The sequence below is a fragment of the Bos indicus genome, chromosome X (genome assembly GCF_029378745.1).
Source record: "Bos indicus isolate NIAB-ARS_2022 breed Sahiwal x Tharparkar chromosome X, NIAB-ARS_B.indTharparkar_mat_pri_1.0, whole genome shotgun sequence".
In the NCBI taxonomy this organism is placed as follows: Eukaryota; Metazoa; Chordata; class Mammalia; order Artiodactyla; family Bovidae; genus Bos; species Bos indicus.
In genome coordinates, this window is record NC_091789.1 from 127,559,247 (window position 1) to 127,567,337 (window position 8,091).

General features: G+C 35.8%; 1 long non-coding RNA gene across 1 annotated transcript in view; it reads right to left on the reverse strand.

Annotated features, from left to right (window-relative positions):
- The window catches only part of LOC139181154 (uncharacterized), a 94,442-nt gene extending 88,567 nt beyond the window's left edge, over nt 1-5,875 (reverse strand). Inside the window, exons 1-2 of the long non-coding RNA XR_011565244.1 lie at nt 5,477-5,875; nt 5,211-5,315 (exon numbers count right to left, since the gene is read on the reverse strand). This is a non-coding gene — a long non-coding RNA (uncharacterized lncRNA). The remainder of the gene's footprint in view (nt 1-5,210; nt 5,316-5,476) is intronic.
- Nucleotides 5,876-8,091: the final 2,216 nt, after the last annotated feature.

Sequence of the window (8,091 nt, forward strand, 5' to 3'; positions counted from 1 at the left end):
AATAGGTCTTTGTTGAACCTCACTTGATTCTCTTATTCTTCTCTATTCTCTTTTTCTCTACTTTGAAGTTTTCTAAATATTTTGAAATATCACAAGAAAACAGAAGACAGTATCTTACTTTTCAATTTTAGACTAAAATTGCAGATATTTTCAAGCATCTTTGTGCTTTCAGATAAACAACTGTATTGATACAGTTCACCTTAGAACAATGTGGGTTTGAACTGCCCAGGGTCCACTTATACGTGGATATTTTTCAATAGTAAATACTACAGTACTACATGGTCGGTCCATAGTTGTTTGAACTGTGGATGCTGAGGAACCCTGATGTCGTAAGCCAACTGTAAGTTATACATGGATTATACATTGTTCAAGGGTCGCTGTGCTGTGAAGATGGTTAATTCCTCCAAAGTACCCTTAAAAGGGTCTCATTGTCTAAGATCCCTGTCTCTTTTTCCTGAAGTTACCAATACATGCAACTCTAAAGTAAAATTAACATCTTAAGAGCTTTAAAAACAATTCCCATGGAAACCAAATTGAAAAATATTTTTAAGAAAAGTATATTTTCCTTTATATCCAAAATTTATTGAGTGCTTACATATACCATATCTAACCCAAGAAGTTTGTATGTATCATCTCATTTATTCCTCACCTCAAAAAGGGAAGAAACACTCTAAGATAAATTATATCAGTATTGTGGTTGATATTCTTGTTTAATAAATAAAATATAGTGAGGTTAAGTAACTTTCCAAAGACCATGCACTATCAAATGTTGGGGCCAAGATCTGATCCCATGCAGAGTGACAAAGAAGTTCACCTACTTAACCACCATGCCCTGTTGTTTTCCGGATTTGTACACCTGCCTGCATATTCCAAATACTTATAATTTATTCACTGCTCCATCACAGGACTCTCAAGAATAATAAGAACTTTCTTCAACACCCACAATCTAGAGTAATTACTTTTAGGAAGCTCCAACTTCTCTAAAGCCTGGTCTGTCAAAAAACTAAGTTGACATCATTGACATCAACCGAACATCTTAAGACTAATGGTCCATGGGCATATTCCAAAGGAAGATGGAACAGTTTAGGCATGCAAAGTCCAAGGAAAAAATTAGTAACTTGGGGATGTGTGGTAGTTACAAAGGAAGAACAAAATATGTCTAAGATTCAGGGAAAGCAGGTACAAGAAAACTAGAAGTTGGAGCATGGGAAGCAAATAAGGTACAGAACATATCATCAGCACTTAAAGCTTAGAAAGGATGTTTTTGAACCTACAAGACCATCCCCTTATTTCTACCTTTCCTACTCAACCCCCTAGAGTCAATGCCAAATAAGCCTGTGTGAAGGCTGGTGGGAGGTAATCACATACTCATAGTCTGCATGGGCAGGAGGCCAACATCATTTAAGAATAAGTTTTCCTCATGGCAAGCTAGCATGGGAGCCCTGGAAAACAGGCAGTGACAAATCAAACACTGTAATACACTTTCAGTGGGAAAAGGGTAAAATATCAGGTATCAGAGTCTCCACAGGTAAACTTTCCCTACTTACTAGTTTCATATTGGGCCAGCCCTGGGGAATACTCAGAATTAATGGGATCACAATATTAACAGGATTTCACACAGTCTAGGGATGCATATCTCTAATTAACTTGCTTACCCTCATATCCCCACTGCTTTTTCCTTCTCCTTTTCCAATCAGAAATCAACAGAGAAAGGTAAGTAAAGAGGTGTAAAGTTGGAGAGACTGAATTCCTTGGGAAGTCTAGAATAGCTTCAACCAAATGGCAGAATGGAAGAGGATGAGGGTATGGAGATTAGACATGTGCACTCAATAAAAGGGGTGTATTCAGACCAATTAAGCACTGTGTCCAAGCTGTGCAATGTTCTAGGGCAAATGACTTCATAATTGTGTGCCTCAATTTCCTTAGTTGGAAAAATAGGTATGACAATGCTTTCTTCATGGGGTTATGAGGCATTGAAGTAAGACATGTGACAGTATCTGGTATATCTTAGGCACTCAAAGAACTCCACTATTCTTTCTCTGAACAACCACACAGATATCTATGCCTCTCTTAAGGCATTAATTTACTTCCTACTTGCACTATAGTTATTTCTACACACATCCTATCTCTTGAACTAGTGTGTGAGCTCACTGACAGCAGGATATGTCTCTGATTTACGAGTATCTTTCTTAGTTGGAATTTAGTAAATGTTTATTTGGATGGATATGTTTAAAACAGAAAAGATCACTGAATGACAATAGAGTGCATAATAATCAGCCAAGTAAAGATTGGGAATAGAACCTGTCAAATTGCCCATTCACAGAACTAGAACAAATAATCCTAAAATTCATATGGGACCATAAAAGACTCAGAGTTTCCAGAGGAATCCTGAAGAAAAACAAAGAAGGAAACATAACCATCCCAGACTTCAGACAAAAATACAAAGCTACAGTAATCAAAACAGTGTGGTACTGGCACAAAAACAGACATAGAGATCAATGGAACAGAAAAGAAAGCCCAGAAATAAAGCCACATACCTACAGTCAATTAATCCTTGACAAAGGAGGCAGGAATATATAGTACAATGGGAAAAAGACAATCTCTTTAGTCAGTGGCATTGGGTAAGCTGAACAGCTGAATGTTAATCAATGAAGTCAGAACATACCTTTGAACCATACACAAAAATAAACTCAAAATGGCTTAAAGACTTAAACATAACACATAACACTATAAAACTCCTAGAAAAGAAAATAGGCAAAGCATTCTCTGACATAAACCGTACCAATGTTTTCTTAGGGCTGTCTTCCAAGGCAATAGAAATAAAAGTGACAACAAATGGGACCTAATTAAACTTACAAGTGTTTGCACAACAAAGGAACCATAAGTAAAATGAAAAGACAACCAACAGAATGGGAGAAAATACTTGCCAACAATGTGACCAAGAAGGGCTCAATTTCCAAAATATATAAACAGCTCATAAAACACAACAAGAACAACAACAACAACCCAATAGTAAAGTGGGCAGGAGACCTAATGACACATTTTACCAAAGAAGATACAGATGGCCAATAGACAAGGGAAAAGATGCTCACCATCACTAATTATTATAGAGAAATGCAAATCAAAACTACAGTGAGGTACCATCTCACACCAGTTAGAATGGTCATCATTAAAAAAAATCTACAAATAACAAATGCTGGGGAGGGTGTGGGGAAAAGTGAACCCTCCTACACTGTTCGTAGGAATGTAAGTTGGTGCAGCCACTGTGGAAAACAGCATGGAGGTTTCTCACAAAACTAAAAATAGAATTATAAAATGATCAAGCAATCCCACCCCCGGACATATATCCAGACAAAACTATAATTCAAAGAGATACCTGCACCCCTATGTTCACAGCAGCACTATTCATAATAACAAGCCATGGAAGCAACCTAAATGCCCATAAACAGACAAAGATAAACAGACAAAGAAGATGTGGTGCACGTATAAAATGGAATACTACTCCACCATAAAAAAGAATGAAACAATGCCATTTTCAGCAACATTGGTGGATCTAGAGATTATAATACCAAGTGAATTAAGTCAGAAAGATAAATACCATATGATATCACTTATATGTAGAATATAAAATATGATAAAATGAACCTATCTATGAAACAGAAGCAGTGGTGGTGGTTTAGGCGCTAAGTCATGTCCAACTCTTGCGACCCCATGAACTATAGCCCGGCATGCTCCTCTGTCCATGGGATTTTCCAGGCAAGAATGCTGGAGTGGATTGCCATTTCCTTCTCCAACAAAAGTAGAGACATAGAGAACAAATAAGCGATTGCCAGGGGGAAGCAAAGTGCAGCAGGTTGGATTTGAAGTTGGGGTTGAGAAAATGCAATCTAGTATATACAGAATAGATAGACAGCAAGGTCCTACTGTATACCACAGGGAACTCTATTTAATATCCTGTGATAAGCCATATTGGAAAAGAATATGAAAAAGAATGTATATACGTGTATAATTGAGTCACTTTGCTGTACCACGGTAAGTTATACAACATTGTAGTGCAACTATTCTTCAATAAAAACAAAAAAAAGGTTGGAAAGGGAGATGTTCAAGGCAGGAGATATCTAAACATTCAATCCAGTGGATAAAGAGCTAGAAAATCCTTATAAGTGATGGAGGGACTCAGAAAATGGACTGTGCTCATGGGAAGCAAGCAAGATGCTACAGTGGGATACCTGACTGGGTCTTAAGCTTGTGACTTGAGTACAGTTGAACTAGTACAAATTTAAACAAAAAAAATTCTGAACAAAATCAAGTTACTGGGGGCAATGGGAGGAAATAAGTAAACATATATATAATTTTAATGTTAATAAAAATTTTTAGAAGCAATGACTGTGCTTCTGGAGTTAGTGAATTCTAGGTTTGACTCTTATGTCACTTATTAGCTATTTAATTGTGGGCATATTATGTAATTTCTTATGTACAATATATGCAGGTTAACAGTACCTATTTCAGGGAAATGATTAGGGGATTAAATGAGATAATTCATCCTAAAGCACTTAGCACAGTGGAAGCAATATAGCAAGTACCCAATAAATGTCAGCTTTAACAACAATAATAATTATCATTGTTACTTTCATTTTACAGGTGAAAAATCTGGAAACATAAAGTAATTTTTCCAAAGTCATATAGCTAGTAAGTGTTAGAACCTGGAATTAAGCCCAGGTTGGACAGCCAGCACAGGCCATATTGTTTAGACTTACAGTGAAAGCAAGATGTTTGGACACATGAACAAAACAAAACAGTACTCCTTAGAAGAGGAGAGTTTGCACAGGGCTGACCCTGTTGGTGGTGTGTATTCTCTTGTTCCACTCTGTCCTAACATAAAGATTAGTCTCACAGTCAGCAGAAGGGTGGCTTGAACCTGAGGGCTCTGGTCCCTGACTCAACCATGGGGGCTGGGAAAGGTATAAATAGGGAGTTAGTTTGGTCATTTCAATCTCCCTAAAATGTCTCTGATAATTGGGAAATCCATCAGTTGGGAAAATACCAACATAATAACTATTTATTGTTGGGAGGTAGAATAAAAACCCGGTCCTTAAATTAATACAGACATCGTCTTAATAATTCAAACTATATGTGAGTCATTTAACATTTTACTGTTCAGTTTTATCATCTGGAAAGTGGCGATATTAAAAGCAGGTACAGAGACTTACCTGCTGGTCCAGCAGCTAAAACTCCATGCTCCCAATGCAGGGGACCTGGGTTCAATCCTCGGTCAGGGAACTAGATCCCACATATTGCAACTAAGAGTTCACATGCTGCAACAAAAAGATACCACATGTCCCAACTCAATAAAAAAATAAATATGTAATTTTTAAAAAGTAGGTACAATATAAGTAGCTTTGAAAGTTACATGTAATAATGTACATGCTGTGTATTCAATAAATTTAGTTATTTTGGACACATTGTTAGTACTCACCCATAACTGGTTCTCCTCTCCTCCTTTGACTCCTGGGAGGCTGACTTCCCAGCTGTCTTGAAGTAGGTGTGGCCAGGGAAATAGCTCCAACCAATGAAGTGTAAGGTGACAAGAGGTAAGTTACTTAGTAAGAGAAAGTGTGACCTCCCAGCTCTCCCTCCCTCTGCTGTGGCAGTCTATCCTGTCCAATACAGGTATTATTATAATCACCCAATATCATTGTACTGTTCATTAGCATTTTCATGATATCTATCACTGTACTTAGTATATTTTATGTTATGAATTTTGCTCTATATTTTGCAGCATATTAAATGTGAACTAGAATAAGTATGATTTTGATCAACAATAAGTATGTTTAAATGTTTTGTCACCTTGACCTAACTTACGGGACATTGAAATTTCATACTATGGACAATTCAAGAGGTGAGAGTTAATTTTTTAAAAAAATTTGAGTACCTTTAAAAAGTATGTGACATGTACAATATGACAAAAGCTCAAATTCCAAATGAAGGAAATCTTTTGAAATACTGATTATATATATATAGTGAGAGACATATATATATATGTATGTCTAGGAATCTATTCCTAAGATACAGAATAAACTTACTTAATTTTTAAAGTAGCTACTGAAAACTTATAATGAGTAATGAATTGTTTTGGGTGCTGAATGATAACAATGATAATTATAGTAAAGGCATAGATAAGTAGACAAACTTTGCATCGTTCTTGATAACAGTGAAGTTTGAAACCATGAGATGAGAAGAAATGAGATGCAAGTAAGACTATGTTAGATTTTTACTAGATTTTTTATCTAGTACTATGAAATGTCAGCATTATAGTAGATATTTTGGTATAATATCTGCATTAGTTAACGAACACCAATTGCTTTAGGAAGTAACCCCCAAATCTCCGTAGCTCACCCAATCAATGTTTATTTCTCTCATGCAAAGTCCTGGTCAGGAGGTTCTCCTTCAGGTGGTGACTCATGGATCCAGTCTCCAACCATCTAATGGCTGTTCATCTGGCTGGCTGATAAACAAAGAGAAAGAACATGCAAAATGGTAAGGAAACTTAAGAGCACAGGCCTAGAAATGTCCAGAGTTAATCAAATATCTTCACCCATATTCAATTACGTTGAAATAAGAATATTCACTAATATGCAATGATTATATATACAGAATTAAGGATTTTACATGGTTAAATATTGAATTTAAACTCTAGAAAACAACACTCAGAGTCATCCAAAAATATACAGCAAGTGATAATGTACTAACAAGTATGGGGGAAAAAATGCTAAGTAGAACACACAATGAATTCAGAGCCTTCAATGTCCATCTAGTGGGACTTCCAAAAAGACAAGAAAGAATTGTGAGAGAAAATACAATGCTTAGGAATTTCTCTGAGCTGAAAATATTTACTATACTTGGCATTGAAACAACCAAAACTTGCACTGTAAAGCAGGATTTTAAAACCCATTCTTAGGCACATTAGAGTGTAACTTCAGACAGAAGTTACAAGGAAAAGCCAGATTACTTATAAAATGTTTAAAAAATGGACATCAAGCTTCTAATCAGAAGTATTTGAAACAAAAAGTCTGTGAAGAAAGCTTAAAATTTTAAGAGATAAAAAGAGAAAAACTTTGAACATGGCCATTAAAGAGTGAGAGAAAGAAAAACATTTTAATACATGCAAGAAGTCAAAACTGAACAGTCTGGAGGTGCCTTAAAAAACTAAAAAGAGAGCTATCATATGATCCTACAATCCCATTCCTGGGCATATACCCAGAGAAAAACATGATCCAAAATGATACATGCATCCCAATGTTCATTGCAGCACTGTTTACAATAGCCAAGATATGAAAGCAACTTAAATGTCCATCGAGGAATGGATGAAGATGTGGTACATATATACAATGGAATATTAACTCAGACATTAAAAAGAATGAAATAATGCCATTTGCAGCAACATGGACGGACCTAGAGAATGTGATACTGAGTGAAGTAAGAGTCAGATAAGGAGAAATGTCATATAACATCCCTTATATGTGGAATCTAAAAAGAAATTATACAAATCACCTTACTTACAAAACAGAAAGAACTCACAAACTTAGAAAATGAACTTATGGTTGCTGGGGAGAAGGGATAGTTAGGGATTTGGGGAAGGTCATATACACACTGCTATATTTATAATGGATAACCAACAAAGACCTATTGTATAGCACATCAGACTCTGCTCAGTGTTATGTCCCAGCCTGGATGGGACAGGGTTTGGGGGATTGGGGGGAGAATGGATACACATATATGTATGGCTGAGTCCCTTCACTGTCAACCTGAAACTACCACAACATTGTTAATCAGCTACACCCCAACACAAAATAAAAAGTTTTAAGTTACAAAAAAATAAAGAACTCAAAATTATTACCATTAAAGAACACATTCTGAAAGAGCAAATAAAAGATGTATTCCAACAAAAAAGAAAAGAAAATTAGAAATAAGGGATGAGGACAAGAAGTAATGGTAAACAAAGTAAAAAAAAAAAAATCAGGAACTGTTAAATTTAAGAATTTATTGCAAAATATCATGCTTATAAAAATCTAGAACTTAAATTCTAAATAA